At 42.2% G+C, this 19,688-nt stretch overlaps 1 long non-coding RNA gene across 1 annotated transcript; it reads left to right on the top strand.

Moving 5' to 3' along the window:
• Positions 1-17,019: 17,019 nt before the first annotated feature.
• On the top strand, positions 17,020-17,959 carry LOC120959544 (uncharacterized). Its single transcript, XR_007451980.1, has 2 exons — positions 17,020-17,375; positions 17,451-17,959. It is a non-coding gene; the product is annotated as an uncharacterized LOC120959544 (long non-coding RNA).
• The last annotated feature ends 1,729 nt before the right edge of the window (positions 17,960-19,688 follow it).

Genomic DNA, 19,688 nt, shown 5'->3' with positions numbered 1-19,688 from the left:
TTCTAGGTGGTTACGGACGACTCCAGATGGTTTCGGTTCCGGACGATTCAGAGCTTCGGGGCCTAATTCGATGATGATGAAGTCATTCTTCAAACGCTTGTGGTTTTAACTTCACCGCTAGGTAGCAGTCCATGATGATTTAAATGCAATGGCTATGATAAAATAAAATCAGAGCCTGTCTCGTGGCACTATCTTCAGCTCGTACGACTTAAGAACATGTCCGCCATGGGTTCAAGTCCCGGATAAACCGTGCTCCATGTGTAGGATTAACTATCCTGTGTTGATAATAAATAAGTAACTGAAAACTAAGCCCACTAATGGTACAGACAGGTCTTGACTGACAACGATTGCTCTGCCATATAAGAAGAAGAAGAATATGTACTTCTTCTTCTATTTGACCTAACATCCTTTGTGAGCATGACTGCCTTCACAGTATTTCGAGACTTATTTAGTTCCACGCAACCGGATATTCAAACCTTACTACGGGGGGATGCTGCAACACGCTTCTCTTCAAAGCAGACGGTCCATTTTAGATTTGAACTAATGACGGGCATATTTTTAAATCGTGTCGATTGACGGCTGACCAGGGAACCGCCGTTTTATTCACGATGAAATGAACAAAGAAAAAGATTTCGTCTTACATTAAATTATGAAACTTTGAATTTAAGTATCACAGTTCCGTGGAACATGCATGACATAACAATATTCAATTCGGACGTTTGACGTTTAACGTAAAAGTCGCATTCGCATTTCGCTCCGTATATTTTCTTGAAAATCGCGCTGTTTATCACACTATTTTCCGGTTTCTGTATAATCACAGTATTTTAGAACACCGTTCCATTATCGTTCAATGGTGCGTTTATCTCTGCTGACCAAAAAATTCGCGTAAATTTCGTTTTTCGGATCGCATCTGAGTTCGCGCGTCCTAACCGCCATCGCTCTTGTTGCTGCAACGAAAACCTGCACCGCTCCCGTATAATGGCCCGTATTTGCAACGCCTGCACTATGGAAATTGTGGAGGCATCTATCAGCTGCTGCCTGTGCGACTCTCCATTTCACCAGCGTTGCACTTCGGTTCCTGCTGATCTGTTCCTGCGCATTGCGGAATATAAACAATTACACTGGTGCTGTATTGGCTGCAACAACGTATTTATGAATCCGCGCACCAAGTTCGTAAAAGACGCAGCCATGCAATCTGGTTTCCAGGCGGCAATTACAACAGTAGCCGAAAGCATCAAGACCGTTATGGAGCCATTGACTAATGATATCAAAACTGGGTTTGCACGGATGAGCCAACTTGATCTAAAAACTCCACGTAGCAGTCACCCTCCCGCAAAAATTCGTCGCATAAATCGGTCAAAACGTTTGTTCTCGGAAGTCGCTACTGACAACCATACTTTGTTTACATTTGGCGCCAGACCCATTAACACCCAATACAATAACAACCAGAACCAAAATAATAAGCCGGTCGATGATATGTATCGCAAAAATCGAGCTCCACCCATGATCACAGGCACAAACAAAGATACAACTACATTTCCAATCAAAATAGTCCCCGCTCAGTCTACGGTGCAGAAGTGCGCATTGTATATTTCCCGGCTCGCTCCAGATACATCCAGTGACCAAATAGTGCAAATGGTCAAACATGCTTTGTCCATTGAGGATGTCACTGCATATTGCCTTATACGACAAGGCACAAACATAGCAACACTCTCATTTCTATCATTTAAGGTGTTAGTGCCTCTTACTCAACGTGAAAGGGCTCTTTCCCCCGATACATGGCCGCTTGGTCTATCGGTGCGTGAATTTGTCGACTACCGAGCTCAACAACCAGGTGCAAATTTTCGTCTACCGCCAATGAGACTTTCAACACCCACAACCCAATCTACAGCGCAGGATATTCGATCACCACAGCTGTTGGATCACACAATACTTTCAGCACACACTCCACGCACTTCACCCACACCGCAAACCCACTAATTATCAACACCGATAAACAATTCACACACATCACGCACACTCACACGCTCGCTAATCAGCTGTACACCGCATATGAGCCAAATAACGCCGAAACAACTTTTGTTGATAATTTACGCACTCACCTGATGATTGTTCCTCCAACAACAAACAACTTTACCACCACTGAAGCAGTCTTTAGTAACAGCATCTCGTGCAGACTACTTAACGATCGTGAACCCAACACTACGCAACATCAGCAGCACTATTGCTACAGTACAGAACCTACACTTACACAAACGCACGACGGTCATGTCATTCCTGCAGGGGTTGCCTCCTTAAATAATACTGACGATTTGTTATTTTTATATCAAAATGTAAGAGGACTAAAAACAAAATGTCATGAGGTATTCGATTATGTTTCTACTACTCATTACGACGTCATTATCCTGACTGAAACATGGTTGGACTCCTCTATTAACTCGTCACAGTTGTTTCCGGACCATTATATCGTCTTCAGAAAGGACCGTAATGACAGAAATAGTAGGAAAACCAAAGGTGGTGGGGTTCTCATAGCTGTCGCCTCACATTTGCGGGTACTCTTATGTTCTACATCAGACACTGTCGAGCAACTTTGGTTAAAGATTTACAGCATTAAGAAAACGTATGTTATCGGCGCAATGTATGTTCCTCCTGACATGGCAAATAACACGTCGGTTATTCACACATTCTGTTCAACTATTGACGACGTAGCGTGTAAAGCTAATGAAATGTGTTTGTTATTCGGGGATTTCAATTTGTCAAACCTGAATTGGATACCCGATGAAACAAATCCACTTATGCTCCAAGTTGACTACGAATGCTCGAGGATCACGGACAACTGTCGCCTTCTTCTTGATTGTATGAATAGCAACGGACTATACCAGATTAACAAAATTCATAATGCGTCGAATAACTACCTCGATTTGATCTTTGTATGCGACGATATCCTGCAACAATGCTCTCCACCGGCAATAACACCCTTCCCCATAGTTGCTATTGATTGCTATCATCCGCCTATAGAGCTATGCCTGCCGAACGGCTTAGCCAAAGCAGAACATCACACAACATCACATCAAGAATCAGGCATGCTCGACTACAGTCGCACAAACTTTTTGATTCTAAATGATCTACTGCAATCCTCTGACTGGTCATTCCTTGATGGAAACCCGGACGTAAACCATGCACTCGATATGTTCAATCGGAAATTTACGGAACATTTATCTGCCTGCTGCCCTATAAAACGTCCTCAACAGGGTCCACCGTGGGGTAATGCTCAATTACGCCGTTTAAAACGAAACAAATCTTCCTGCTATCGGTTTTACCAAAACAGTGGAACACAACAATCGAGATTGTGGTTCATCGCTGCACACAATGTATATAGAAGCTATAATAGACAACTACACTCTCGTTTTTTGATTCGTATACAGTTCAGCTTAAGAAGAAAACCGAAAAAATTTTGGAGGTATGTCGACACAAAACGGAAAAACAGCTCCCTGCCAGCTATAGTTTCCTTTAATGGAACAACTTCGTGTACCAAAGAGGAAACCTGCAATTTATTTGCCGATCGTTTCATGAGTTCGTTTGCCACTGAAGCTCCTGGCTTCTCATTGGATGCTGCTCTCAACAACGTGCCCTCCGACGCGGTCGATGTTAATGTGCGTGACATAAACATCTCCAGAGATTCTGTGCTAAAGGCGCTCAAGCAGGTCAAACCATCCTACAACCCTGGACCTGATGGTATTCCAACCGCAGTTCTTGCCAAATGCAGCGAAGTTTTGGATGAACCTCTGGCTCGTATCTTCACACTCTCTCTCAATCAGCGTATGTTTCCAGCAGCATGGAAATCGTCCTACATGTTTCCTGTGCATAAAAAGGGGGATAAGAGCTTAGTGGAAAACTACCGTGGCATTACTACTTTGCCTGCAGGTGCTAAGGTTTTTGAAGTCGTCGTCCAGAACTCGCTCTTGAACTGTTGCCGCTCGCTGATATCAACACGCCAACACGGGTTCTTCCCCCGCCGCAGTGTGACCACCAATTTGGTGGAGTTTGTATCTCACTGCTATGCTGCATTCGCTTCGGGAGCCCAGATGGATGTCATCTATACCGACCTTAAGGCTGCTTTTGATTGGGTGAATCATCGCTTGCTGTTGGCTAAGCTTGCTCGTCTTGGATTCTCTACCCCTTTAGTGGAGTGGTTCGAATCTTACCTCACCAATCGTCGATATCGCGTGAAAGTTGAATGTATGACATCTAGGGAATTCGTGAGTTGTTCAGGCGTGCCACAGGGTAGTAACCTTGGACCTTTGCTGTTTTCTCTATTTTTCAATGACGTTACTACTGTAGTAAGGGAATCTGAATGTTTATTGTATGCGGACGATCTTAGACTTTTTTTTCCTGTGAGGTGTTTTGGTGATTGTCATGTCCTGCAAGCATCGATCGACTCTTTTTCCGACTGGTGTCTGAACAACAACCTACAAATTTCTGTTGATAAATGTTTGTCCATGTCGTTTCACCGTTCTAATTGTCCAATAGTGTTTAACTACTGCATCTCCGGTACACAATTACAACGACACAGTGCAGTAAAAGACTTAGGAGTTACCCTTGACCGTAAACTTGACTTTCATGTGCACCATAACGAAATTATTGATAGAGCGAACAGAATGCTAGGATTTATACGCAGGCAGTCGAGAGAATTCTCCGACCCACATTGTCTTGTCGCACTCTACAAATCACTAGTCAGATCCATCTTAGAATACTCCTCAGTAGTTTGGTGCCCATCGTCGTCGTTATGGTCGAATAAGATTGAGTCAGTGCAGAAAAAATTCACCCGTTTGGTCTTACGGTTCACACCCTGGCGTAACGTAGCAGCGAGACCTAGTTAGCATGCCCGGTGTTTAATTTTTGGACTCGAGTCTCTCGCTACTCGTCGCGAAACGGCGCAAATCTTGTTTATGAAAAAAATCATCCTAGGAGAGATAGATTCACCGGACCTTTTAGCTAGAGTTAATTTCCACGTACCTGCTCGTATTTTAAGAAACTTTAGGCTACTAAGAGTTGACCAAACTAGACGTGCATATAGCGATAATGAACCTTTGACTGCGATGGCTATTAGATTTAATGCACATTATGACTCTTTTGACTGGAATTCCCTAAGTTAACCTGTTTTTCTTGCTGTGATACTCTGTGTTATTTATTTTGTGCTGATGTTACATTGTACCGTGATGCTTTATGTTATTATAAGTTTAGTTTATAAGATCAGTGATAAGGCCAATGATGGCCAATCACTTAACATTTACAAATAAACAAATAAACAAATAAACAAATAACAACATACCCGTCGTGGGTTCAAATCTAAAATGGACCGTCCTCCGTAACAAGGACTGACTCTCCGGCTGCGTGGTACTTAAAGTCTCCAAAGCCTGTATTGGCCAACACGTCCACGTAGGGCGTTACACCAAGTAGAAATAATGAATCATCATATTAACAAATTTTCGTAATAAGTTGTTTTCAATTAATTAAATTAATTATCCAGTTTAATTTTATTTTTTATTTTTTTTTGTATTAGGGGCGATTTTCTCTAATATTTGTAATAAACTCATACGAAATATCCTAATAATTTGTTTTTTATACATTACTTATTCCAATTCAAGATTTATTACTCCAAATCACAGTCTGACTCACGTAGAATGTGCACTCTACACTGTTTATCGACTGCTTCGAAGCAGTCAATAATTATATCGATTGACATAGTCAATTTTTGCCGTTCGCCATACAAATTACCGACTTTTTTAACAACTGCTCGACTTTTTACCCACTATTGCTCCCACCGTTTTATCGATCGACAAATTTGCCGCTTCGCGATACCAATCCGCCTTATTTGTTATTATGTTGGTCGATACATTTATCGACTGGTGGTTTACGTCGTTGGCGATAGGTGCCATTGGATGATATATAGTTTATACTATGTATTTTTGGATCCAAAGTCTGTGTGTGTCATAAAAATATTTTGATAAAAAACTGATCGTTATTTTAACTTATTTTTATACATTTTTATTTTGATCATAATTCAAAACTAATATAGAATTCTAACAATGGAGCCCTTCACCATTGTAGTCACCTTTTTGTATGGAGTTTGACAGTTGGAGGCTAAAATCATGTAAACACTCCATGCAAAACCACTCACATAACTAGCCTTCGATTTTTAGTCCAGATTATTTTAGCCTCAAAGCTAGAATTAGATACGAGCACTTGCTCGAAAAAATAGCAAAACAAGGAGGTGTTTACATTTATCCCAAGGTGCATTGAAGAGATCACGTGGTGGTATCTAGAGTCAAAGTGTATGTAGTCCAGGTGGTCTCATAGAATGTTTTTTAAAACCATATTTGAATATCACTGAAGAACGGCACTTTGCGCAGTGTTGCGTTGCACCATCTTCACATCCATACTTCAAAAAGGAAGTTCACGGTTTCTTCTAGGGTGGGTCGCTTAGAAGCCTCCGAATATTCGATACGGAAGGTGTTCCTTCCATATTTTTCGGTCGTTCACATTATGGCTTGCAAGTTAAAACCACAACACGTCCTCTCTCGTTGACGTTTTCAAGCGAACTGCCGGAAATTCGCATCAGCTAACTAAACTTAATTTTAAAGATTACTGAAAAAACTATCAATGGTTGACTGTCTAGTCGAACTTTTCTTTTCATTCAATATTTGTAGATAAACTTTCATTTCTTCTCTAATATGGCAACAAACTTTGGGAAATCATTCTTCGTCGACATCCATCGCCTCTATTTCAGTTAATGCTATTTCCAAATGACTGAATGCTTCGGTTAATCGTGTAACCGTACATTTTTTATAATTTTCCTCCAGTATTTTGTCATCGTGTATATATTTTTCAAGCATTTCTACTGTCTGAAGTTATAACAATTCATCGTTTGATAAAGGTGCCTCGGAACTATTTATGTAGTTTTTCATGACATCAAAATCTATTTCAATTTTCGAATGATGGGCTAATGAGAAGTATTCATTCATATCGTCATCCAATTCATCAGATAAGCTTTCATCTATTAATTGCTCACCAAAAAAAACTGAAGTGATTTTTTTCCATGCTGATTTCATTATACTTTGCTTCAATTCTTTCCAGGCCATACCAACATTATGAACTGCGTTTCAAATAATATTTTGCTTTCAAAATTCGCTCAATGTTATTGCATCATTTTCAGTCGTTTGAATGGCTTGATGTGAAAGTGAGCCGCAGATAATGAGATTTAAGAGCAGCTTTTAACCCTTTATACATTGGCTGCATTGACGAGGTCGTTCTTGGTGGAAGAAATAGTACGTATATATTAGGGTGCATATTCTTCAGCTCAACAGGGTGTCCAGGAACATTACCTTACAGTAAAAGCACTTTAAACGATATCTATTATTATGATTATTGTTTATTTATTTATTTACGTTATCGGGCAATAGGCCTAAATAATAGACACAAATTCTTAATTAGTAAACAACTTAAACATAAATAACACTAGCCCTTTACAACTGACGAAGGTGAGAAACAGGGATATGAAAATCTGCAGATGATTCAAGTCTATTGTAGCTGACACACATTTTAATTAAAGGGTCGTTAGCGTCAAATGAAGAAGATCGAAATGGGATCCTGATTAAAGACCTACTTCTAAGATCCCTAGTAGGCGCAGAAAAGCTGATCAGATTTAAAATTTCAGGTGCATCAATAAGCCCATTTAATAATTTATGCATGAAAATACATTGAGCATTCTTTCTCCTGTGTTCTAAAGTTTTGAGACCAAATAACTGACACCTGACATGGTACGGGGGGCGTGGCATTTGGTTTGACCAAGGAAGACGATAATCGTGCGAATCGCAGTATTTTTCTACCTTGGGTACAACACTTTCATCCTTTTGAATGGAATTTCCACACCGCTGGTAGACGCAATAAATTAACATTTTTAAAAGCTCGAGGTTTTTTGTGCACGGTACACTGCTAGTGGTTTTAGTTATATGATCACCTGCTAAATTTCCTCCAAGCATTATAGTGGTTCGGTCTTATGCTTTTTATAACCGGGCATCAAATTTATTTATTTTGGAAACTTAAAAACGTGCAGACATTTTCTTCCAAAACAAGGAAGTTTCTTCTACATTAAATTTTTGTTGAGGATCTATCTTCTTCTGCTATTAATCCATCGAAAAAGCTCGGAAAAGAACAGGGTGAAAGGGTAAAAGAACAGGGATATTTTTACATTACGCAAATTTTATTTGCATTATAATTTTATTAAATTGTGTATACGATTGTGTGTATTGTTGACTCAGGGCAATTGGTTTCCCGGCTGATCGGCCACCGCCAGGATGCTCGGCTCGCCGTACAGTTCAGCAAACTCATGGTTCATCCTTCTCCTCCATGCTCGAACACACTGTCAAAGATGCTTTGGGTATCTTCAGGTGTAACTAAGGCGGTGTGCATACTGGAAGCAGGTGCTGCGGATGCTCATGTGCTTGGAGGAAAGTTTATCAGCCTGAGGCTGTTTGTCGTTTGCCAGCTGGTGGACGTTGAAGCTTCCAATCGTTGGTTTATATGCCTTCTTCTGTTCGACCTGAGCATTAAGGTCTCCGATGACGACCTTCACGTCATGTTTTGGGCAGCGGTCTTACCCCCTCTCCAGCTGGCCTCTAGAATTGAAGGCCTCTTTCTCGTCATCGGTGCTCCCAAGGTGCGGACATTTCCGCTGCGCAAAGCGATCGAAATCGTCTCAACCTCTCGCTCAAGGTAGCTAGAGAGCAAGAATAAATAATGATAAAGCGAGGTGTAAAGGTAGGGAAGAGGGGAAGGAGGGGAGAACGAGAACGTAGGTGTGAAATATTTATCGGCCATTATCATTTTTGCGCCAAAACGGTCGCGTACCGGAGTTTTTTTTGTCAGAAAGAATTAAACACATCCCGCTGCGCAAAGCGATCAAAAACTTCTCAGCCTCTCGCTAAATGTAGCTAGAGAGCAAGAACCAATAATGATAAAGCGAGGTAAAAAGGCGGGAAAGAGGGGAAGGGGGGTAGAAAGAGAACTTTTTTTCGACCAAATTAACATTTTTGCGCCAAAACGGTCGCGTACGGGAGTGTTTTTTGTCAGAAAGAGATAAGCCGTTCATACAGCGCGTTCTTTCGATTGACCGTAAACGTTTCAATCGATCAAGAGCTTCGATCGGTTCTTCGGACGTTTCTGCTCGCTTTCTCGATCGGTTTCGTCAGAAAGCGAGCTGGAAACCGAGCTCAAAAACTGCTTGACTTTGTTGTGCTCTCTTTTTCTCTTTCTCTCTTTCTCTCTGTCTCTCTCTATCTCTCTCTTTCTTAAAATAATACTTCACACCAACGTTCTCTTTCCCTCGTCCTTCCCCTCTTCGCCATCCTTTCACCTCGCTTTATCATTATTGGTTCTTGCACTCTTGTTGCATCGAGCGCGAGGTTGAGAAGTTTTCGATCGCAGCGGGGAGAAGAATATAGGAACATGTATAGGGTAAGATAGGTTGGAAGATCGGGTGCGTCCATCGGCTTGTTGTCTTACTCGACGTACCTCGAACCGGCAACACGTATCATACGATCATTGTTACGCGGATATAAAACTTCTGAAATAAATAAATTAAAATAATATAAACTTCAGAAATAAATTAAAACTGCTAGTGGTCGGAAAAGTTAAAAACTCTAGAGCATTGAAATGTATTAATGTAAACGATTTACCGGTTGATTATCAAAACCAAAAAAATGATGAATAAACCAATTAACAAAAATGTGTTTGTTCAAAGACGTATGCACCAGAGGTTATATCCTTGTTAACATCTAAAGGTCTACCCCTAAAAGCTTTTGTGATATTATACAATGCTCCTTCACATCCCAATGAATCAGTTCTGACGATGCATAACAGTATGATGAAGGTCAAATTTCTATCACCAAACGTAACGAGCTTGATTGAGCTTGACGTTACGAGCAACCTATGAATCAAGGAGTGATATGCTTGTTAAAACGTTTTTATAGAGCATCTATTATTAAAAACCTTTTAGATAAGGATGATCAAGTTTAAGAATGCTGGGAAAAATGACTGTTGTTATGCCATATTTTCATTGGATCAGTTTTGGGAGAATGCCGGATATAACTCTACTTGGTTCATGGTATCATAATTTACCAAAGTTTGTGGCTGTTGCTCAATATGAGGAGAATGATTGTGAAGAAATTGAAGTGCTATGCAAGGATCTTAAAAAAAAAACAATCTGGTTTAGAACATGTAGGCGAGAAAAGTGTAGAGAAATGGTTGCTAATTGATTTTAACGATCCTGGATATGAATTCAGAAACGACACAGATTCATCGTCCGTATTGCATTTTGTTGCCATAATAATATCTTAATTAGAATCGGAAGCTGCAAACTTATATACTGATGGATTGTTAGAATTCATGGACAGCAAGGGATTTTTTTTTGCAGTGATAAATCGCCGTACGAAAAATAAGGGTAAATATTGTAAGCATGATGCAAAAAGCGTACTGTAGTGCGTCAAGAGAGACTGCGAAGTTTGACTTCTTCTGTCTTTGTCTTGCACATGGGGCTCGTGTGCTTTACAGGGTTTGTCCCGCGCGCTTAGTTTAAAAAACATAGAATACATTAGGTTAAATAATTTACTTGGTAACACTGACTAATGATTTCTAAATACGTGTCCGTCCATTAATGAAGCTGCCTGTCTCTTTATTTGCATTGTTTCTTCCACTCTTCACTTTTTTCTGTACGGCATCAAAGATTCCGATAAATTTCTTTACTTTACTCTTTACTCTTTACTCTCGAAATTCAACACTGTAACCATTAAAAGATAAGCTGATTGCAATTTTTTATGTGACACCCACGACCGAAAACATCTTCCAACAACTACATAACTGCCGTCTCTCGCCCCATGAGACAGCCCTGCGTTATGTATTAAATACGCAGTGAATCGCCAGTCGCGCATTCGTTCCTCAGCCTGAATTGATTAACATTATTTTTGAAGGGCTTGGCAGTCCGTCCCACACCGCTTGAATTCGGTTTTTAGTCAAAAAAGTGGACGTTTTGAAGCCACTTTTGAACAAGCTTGAGACGGTACGACCACGAAATGTCACCAAATCATTCGAGACGCCCTTTTCCATCGATCACAATCGGGCTACAACTAATCGAGGAACAACATCAACAACTGTCCCTTGTTTCAATTGCTCCCAGTTTAATCATCATCAGAATGCGTGTACACGCTAACGTCGCTAACCAAGAGCTTGTTTCCGTTACGGGATAACTACAGGATACAACTATAAAAACTGTCCGAATGCCGAAACCGTGCTGGTTGTTTAGGTTTTCAAGTTATATGTCCCTTTGGTACGAAAGTGTGCCGCAGTCTTGTGAAACAAAAATTGTAGCATGTCCCACAATATTCTTCTGGCAAAACTTGATAGACTCGAATTATCACCACCTTAAGGAAAGTGGATGAAATCGTATTTATGTGGTCGATTATATGCAGTTAGAATGGGCTCCCACCTGTCCAAATCTATCGGAGCCTCTTCCGGCGTACCCCAGGGCAGTCCCAGGTTACTGCCTCTATTGTTCCTGTTCTACATAAATGACTTGTGCACGGTACTCCCGTATAATAGCTGCCTACTCTACGCAGGTGATGTTAAAATCTATCGCCAAATCCGTGAGCCGAAGGACCATCTTCAACTTCAAGCCACCCTAACTAAGTTTGTCTCCTGGTGCAAGCGTAACGCACTAAGCGTCTGTATCGTCAAATGCTCCATAATCTCATTCAGCCGTTCAAGAGCGCCATTACCCAACCAGCAAAACCGAAGCTATTGGAAAACTTTCCTGTGTGCCAAAGCGAGAGAGCATGTCTTCTTTCTCTAGATTTTGGATGGCACAACGCCGATCGTGTGGCCTATGAACGAAAAACGGTAGAAGGGGCAACCGAAATCCTTCGAGTGACACACACACATGCATCTGCATGCGTATTCCGCTGAACCGAGACTACCCATCTCTCTCGATCTCCCATGATTTTTCTGCTATCGCACTCATCCGGGTGTTAGGCATCCTCTGTCTGTCCAGAACTTTCACTGTGGAAGGATGTGTTGGAGTGATGTGTGATTTCTAGTGCCCCGTACTTTGCTCGTATACGTCTTGTGCCGTGTTCTTATATTATGGAATGATTTATCCTTGTAAATGTCTAAGGTAAGTTTCTCATCCTCGTGTGTGCTTCAATGGGTACATTCAACTAACGCTTGTTCTCTAAACAGTTACAGTGCGCGCGCATGTTAATCGACGGTTGCCAACATCCCGCAAAACGATCGACGGAAGGGAAACGGTGTTTGGTTTTAAAATATCAAGGTAAGCGTTTCTATAATCCTATGTGCAAAATATTGTATAGATTGATTTGTTTTTTTATAAAAAAAAAACATATTCTTAAGCAATACGGCAAAGCCGTCCCTACTGAATAAAAAAAAATAAAAAAACATAGATCAATTATTGGTTAATTTTCATCAACAGATTTTATCACAGCTCTTTCGTAGAAGAGCGCACTTCAAGGACGCCTAGGATACGACTAAACATGCGCAGCACCAGTCCGTGACGTCATTTCCAGACAGGCGCCGGCTGAACACGCGCATCACCAGTCGAGGATATTCTAGCGCAGAGGGTAGAAGGAAGAACGAGAGGAAGGGTAACAGAAAGCAACCGCAGCATTTGGAAGGGGTGAAGCATCCTGCCGTATACAGAGTGTGAGTGTTTTAAAACGTATGTGGAGAGAGTAACACCAATAAATAGCATGCGAAAGTGTTCATAAAGCAAAAAGAAAAAGCGTCACTACTACAACCAGGAATTCGAAAATATAGGGAGAGGGATAAATACAAATGTATGCGTGAGCAGGACCAGCAATCCAAGCATTTGAATGTGTGCGTCGGTTTGTGCCGTGCTGAAAGTTTTTACTTTAGCTGCTGCTAGTGTAAAAACTTGAGGAAATCTTAAAGTAAAAATTTTTCACACGGGGAGCCTTCGGCAATTGTTGGTTGGGTATACGCTTGATGGTCAGAACCAGGAAAGAGTACACAGGTAAAGGATCTATGAGTCCTCCTAGATGCTAAACTCTAATTCGAAAAACAGATCGACCAATCGTTAGTGGCAATCGGCTACATGGCTTGGTCATAAACATGACACGCGAGTTTAGTGATCCTATGTGTTTCAAGACACTGTACTGCGCACTAATCAGACCACTGCTGGAATACGCTAGTATTGTTTGGTGGCCCGCATCTACTCGGACACTTGCTCGGCTAGAGCCCATCCAACGGAAGGCAACGCGCTTCGTCCTCCGTGATTGGCCGCGTCGTCTCGATTGCAGGACAAGGTTTTTGCTGCTTAGGATCCCGCCCCTCGCCTAATATGTTGAGCACGCCAGGCTGGCATTGATCACGGGAATCTTAAACGGAATCATCGATTGTCCCGAGCTGCTTGGATTCACCTCTATGTTCCTCCCAGAATACTCCGTCGCCGGTCAATGCTGGCAGTCGATGAAACCCGAACAACCTTTGGCTCTCGTAACCCCCTTCTTTGTATGTACCGTCTACTAAATTTAACTGACGATATCTATGAGCCTGGAATGACTTGATTGTTAAATTTTCGAAATGCATCCAATAATTACAATATATAAATGTTCGGTTCGATGGCTCTTTAGTCCATCGAACAATAAACATTAAACTATACTAAACTAAACTAAATCCGTAGATCCCGGTATTTTCAACATTTACACGTATCGCAGTCTTGCGATTGACTCACGCCGATTCATTAAAGTGTCCTGCGATCGTGAGTTCTATAGAGAACTGCCCTCACTACCGCTAAGAATGAGGATAACGTCCAAAGAACCTCCCCAGAGGTCCAACATAAGCTAAAGTGAGACCACGTCCCCCTTGGTTGCTGCAGTCGCTTTTGCACCATCGTGCTTTGCCGAGGCCCGTATACCAATGCTCTGACCACTTGCGGGATTATTCGACCGTCACACCCGACAGGCAAAAAGAGCAAATTTACAGGCGAGGGGCGTGTAGAAACAGGGAGAATAGGTTCGATCGAATTCGTATCGTCCACTATAGTCGAATGGCAGTGATTTTTGCCGAATTGAGAGTAAGCACGCGCAGCGCTCTCTCGCTTGCCTTAAATTACACGTGGCGCTCTCGCGATGCAAACAGCTGATCAGCTGATACAGTATCGGACAATAAGATAGGGCCTTTTTCTCATCGCACCGTGCACTTGTTTTACCACGTTACTTGTGTTTGTTTGTGTGTGTGTGTGTGTGTGTGTGTGTGTGTGTGAAAGAGAGAGAGAGAGTGTGTGTGTAGTAGTTGTAGTAGAAGTAGTAGAAAGAGAGTGTGCTTGTTAATGTGTATTTGCGAATGCGTGGGTTTGTGTCTGAAGAAACGTAGCATGAAATTATGTCATATTGCCTTGAAAGTATTCTGATAATGTATGTTATCATGTGAAACAACGGGCGTTCACGCTTAAATAAAAGCTAAAGTTTGCATCGACAGCAGCGCTTGTTCCTCGGACGAAAACGCAGGTGTGCTACTGTTTGATGAATGTGGCCCTCACAGGTGTTTCTTCAGTGCACGCCATTGACAGCGTGCATCTTTGCGTTGAACCTCGTGTGTGCATGGGAAACTTTAAGTGTGCATTGAGCAAGCGCGCAGGTTTTCGTTTGATGGGCGTTTTGTTTCATGAGCGCGGCAGTATTCTGTTCTCGTTTTGAATGGGTAGACGCTCACTCGCTTACTCATTGATAGTTTTTATCCATACGCTTTTTTCGCTGCTCTACAACGATGTAATTCATCGCGTATAGAAGCAGAACGCAGGCAGAGCACGGGATCAGTCGTGTCCAAGTTTTTAACCAGCGCGTTCTTGACGGTCTAAGCAAGCAATGTTAGTAACAATGGGTCAAGGTAAACATTGTACCGATTATCAGCGTCATAAAGCGAATGGCGGTTGCTGGCATTAAGCGCAAAACGATCGATTTCGTGATGGAACGATCGCGCACTTTTGTGGCAAACGCGCTTCGGACAAACGAAACGTGCTTGGACAACCGAAACGCGCTTGGACAACCGAAACGCGCTTGGACAACCGAAACGCGCAAGTCACCCAGACGTCCTCAGAAGCTCACGGCGGAGGAAGACCGTAAGATTGTTAATATATCGAAGAAACACTGCTCGCGAGGGCAGTAGTCCTGCTTATTACAATAAAAACCTAACCCAAAATACAAAGAAACTACTAACAAATCTATCCGAAACGACATACTTGTGACACAAACACACACACCAATACACACTTAAACATACACACACACACACACACACACACACACACACACACACAGACACACACACATACACACACACACACACACACACACACACACACACACACACACACACACACACACACACACACACACACACACACACACACACACACATAAAAACATACAAACACACACACACATGCACACACACACAAACACAAACAAATACAAACCACACATAAACCTGTTCCAACGGGTGCATGGTGCGTAGAAAAAAAGGCCCTATCTTATTGACCGCTATTGTACCCCCTCCCTCCCGTTTCTTTCCTATTGCGCTGCGCTGGATGTGCGGATCAGTTGTTCCTTCTCTCTCTCGTATTTCTTTTGGTTTGCGCTGCGCTGTTGCCGCACTTTGCGCGTTACGCGGGACACCCCGTCCCCCTCGTTTCTTTCGTTGCGCGATGTGCGCTTTCATTCACTTTGAATTACTGCGTAATAAAATCGAATGTATCGAAATAAAACTTAAACACATCAAACTCGGTTGTTATTTTAACACTTAATTGCAACTAATATTCCACATATAGCGAACCACTATCTTACCACAAAACCATACATATTTTTTATAATAAACAATAAAACCTATAATAATATTAATCATCACTTGAAACAGCCACCTTGCTTTGTATCTTCCGTTGCTTATGTTAAATACTGTAAAAAAACATTGAAATAAAGCATCGCAATTAACATGTTCATGTTAAATTATGAAAGATTATCGATGTTTTATTTCAATGTGCACAACACTTCAACATTTGAAAATACGTCTGGGGCCGTAATATTGTGATTTTAAATAAATAACACTTCAACATTTCACTTCAGATTACATCGTGCTTCCCGCCATGCAATTTCCGGTGATTTGCGAGGGCGCGCAAGGGCTCGCACGTCATACAAGTTCACAGCCCCAGAACCCTCGCATTTAAGAGCTTGCGAGGCAGTTTTTTCATCCCTAGTTTTTGCAGTTATAATTATAGCACCTCGAGACCAGGTATAACAGCCCGGCAAACAATGCGAGGGTTGGTGAGGTACCTCTCGCTCTAATTTCTCTAGTCTAGTCTAGTTGCCTCGCTTCCTCCTATAGCGATTCTGTCGAGCTGAGCTTTCACGTCCCTCATCACCGATCTCCTTCCTACCCCTCGCCTAAGATCGTCTGACGTCTCGCCTGATTGCTTTCGTTGTGTTGGTGCTCGGCGGCTGCTGTCACCGTAGAAGTTAGGTTGTGTGTGTGTAAAAAAACGTAAACAGTGTTGTTGGCTGATCAAGTGCGGTAAGTTTTTTAATAATTAAGTTCTTAATTTTACGTAAGTAAGTGCCATTTTAGCTCAAATCAGCGGTAGAAGTCCTGCCCAATGCGTGCTGGCTCCGTCGGAAGCGGTACGTGCATGTACCGGCGTAGGAAAGTGGTGTGGTGAACAACACAGCACAAGACAACGGGTAAGTGTTATCCAGCGATCATAGTGATAAAGAAACATTATTTTAATAGACTATGACCTCTTTTAACTTGCAGATATAATGCAGAAATGATATGGGCCTGCCGCAGGTGTTTGCCACTGTACGATGCATTGTATATGATTCGGTATGTTCGGTATGTAAGCGGACCACGAAAGAAGAAGAAGATTGTTTGGTGACGCTAGCGACTAGGATGCTAATCATGGTGTTTATTCCTTTTTTTGCAGCCAATTTTCCTCTATCCTGGAACGTGGGCTTACGAGGAACCATTTGAGAACATCCTCCGGAAGCTGTACGGCGACGAGTCGGGCTCTACCAGCACAACACGCTAGAGGCCCAGCCGGCACTGGGTGCCCCGATTGCGCCGCCAGACGGTGTCGAGCGCGCTCGATTACAACATTCGGAGCATGAATTCAACCCTTCGGATCTGCATTATCCTCTGCCCCACAATAGCTGCAGCAGCAACAGGACTGAACCGACCGCACTACTGATTGCGGTCAAATACTGATTGCGGTCCTGGCAGGAGAGAAAACCCCACGAGTGAGTTCCTTCTAGATGCACTATCGCTACATCTAAATCTGTTGTCTCTAAACCAAATGTTTTATCTTTCCTCAGGTGTATCGAACAGGCTGCTGACGAACCCCGAAAAGGCGACAAACATTCATCCCCAGCGGCCTACGATGTTCTTAGTGTTCTGTGGTGTGCGCGACCGTCGAAGTGTTAACATTAAAAATTTTAATTAACAAGATAAGACTATTATGGTGATGTCGTGTAGATGTGCGCAAGTGGGTTAACATTAGACTTAAGTACGCTTTAAGGCATAAATCGATATGCCTAATTTTAAGTTAAGTGTTTTGACATGCCCGTGTGTATCAAAGGGCGGAATAAACGCTAAGCAAACTAAGCGGCCGCGTAAGGCGCCGTGGTCTTGAGGGGCCCCAAAAATGGAACTTACCCCCCACTCGCAAGTAAAATTGCTACCCAATCCTTCTCTAGTTTAGAGCATTTCCCTGCTAGACGCTGCAGCCACACCTACATTTATGTGTCTGCTTAGGGTTTCCACTCGTATGTGCGGTTTTTACACTACATTTAAGATAAATAAATCTAGATGATATTCTCATAAATCACTACGCATTTTTAAAGGGAGAATAAACATGATGACATATATTTAGTTTGTTAGATGGTTCCTATGCACGTTCACTAGTTTATTTTATCTGGATTCTTTGCGGACAGCTTTTCGATTGCGCATGTCGCTTTGCCTCATCTTGTGTTTTACAAACCCCAACAGCAGGGATGCGGCTAGTCTATCATTGGATTAACCTGGTGGATCTGGTAGCTTGTAGCGCACCATACTCGCCTGTCCGCGATGGGTAAGCCATGTCATACCCCTGGTACTGAACGATCCAGCTCATAGTCGTTCGCAAGGACAGATAAACCGGTGTGTCACAAAATGTGTAACAGATGGTAGAAAATGGGTACCTGCGGGTGAGAGAGTCTGTTTCTAATGTTTTATTATCAGTTGATGACACGTTCAAATGGATGTGCACAGATCACGGCCCGATCCTGAGGGCTCACCGTTGAAAGAGGCACTGTCAGCGTGTGATGTCCTCAGAGAGAATCTTGACACGGAACCGAGAGTGGCCGTTGTCTCCCTCCTCCTCCTCCCCACTTCCCACCTTCCCCCCTCCCTCCGGAAATACGTGTGTTTTTGTATGTGGCTTTCTTCTTCTTCTTCCTTATGTAGGTGGTTATATAATCATGTTTTAAAAGAAATAAACCAAAGAGCTGTTGAACGACGTTTATGTGTTCTTTTGTCGCACATTTTGTGTTATTTTTATGCGGACACGGAAGGAAAGGTACCTGGATTCATTTCAGATTTAAGGGTTGTAAATAAAGGATAAACAAAGGATGATAATATCATGACTGTCATAGGTTCAAGCCTCATATAGACCATTTCCTCTTAGTAAGGGCTGGCCAGCCGGGTGTACTAAAAAAGACGCTAAAGCTTGCATTGGCTAGCATGACCAGGTAGATGGATACGGAAAATAGAAGAAGAAGAAACAGGAAAATGGAAAGCAGCAGTCTGTAGAAGCTTCGGTTGAGACCTTTGCTGTTAAAGAAGAGGGAAATGTCGTTGCATGTGGATGGAATGATGAGATTGTGGGTGGTTCGGGTGATGAATGGTTGGGAGCGGAGATGAATGAATTGGCGAAGCCAGTTTACCTCTTTCCATGCGTTGTATGAGGAATCAATGAAAATAGTCAAATCGTATTTGAATTATGGGTCAATTTTCGGGAATATCAAGAAAGAAAAAATTGCGACATTTTTTAACACATGAGTACATTATCTCATATGGCCGTTAAAACCAGCTTACATCGGGTTGAGATCACCATTGGAGTATCACACTTGATAAAAAATCAAATTTCCGGTACGGAATTATTCCTTCACTTTCGCTCGTTTGAAATTGGCTTCATAACCGTTGATCGACATGGCGATCAAATGGCCACATCAGAAACGGCACGGAACGGCAACCACCAGCATAGCACAAATATTGCTTCAACACCAGAATTGATCGGCTCTCGCATCGTCAAGGTCACAGGTAAAACCAAATACACTACATATATATGTACCAATCGCCAATTCAAGATACAACTACAACCCTACCATATACCAGACCAGCTGATGAGCTATCGCACACAAGCGAGCGGCGCGCGAAAATAAGAGGAAGGGGCCTGAAGGAAGAGAGGACAGAGGAAGGCACCGGGAGAGAGAGTATGTGTGGTCAAAATTTTTGGCCATTTAAATTTTGTCCACCAACACCGTTGCATTTCGGAGCTTTTTTCTTGCCAGAAA

The sequence above is a fragment of the Anopheles coluzzii genome, chromosome 2 (assembly GCF_943734685.1).
Source record: "Anopheles coluzzii chromosome 2, AcolN3, whole genome shotgun sequence".
NCBI lineage: Eukaryota > Metazoa > Arthropoda > Insecta > Diptera > Culicidae > Anopheles > Anopheles coluzzii.
This window is presented reverse-complemented; position numbering and strand designations above follow the sequence as displayed.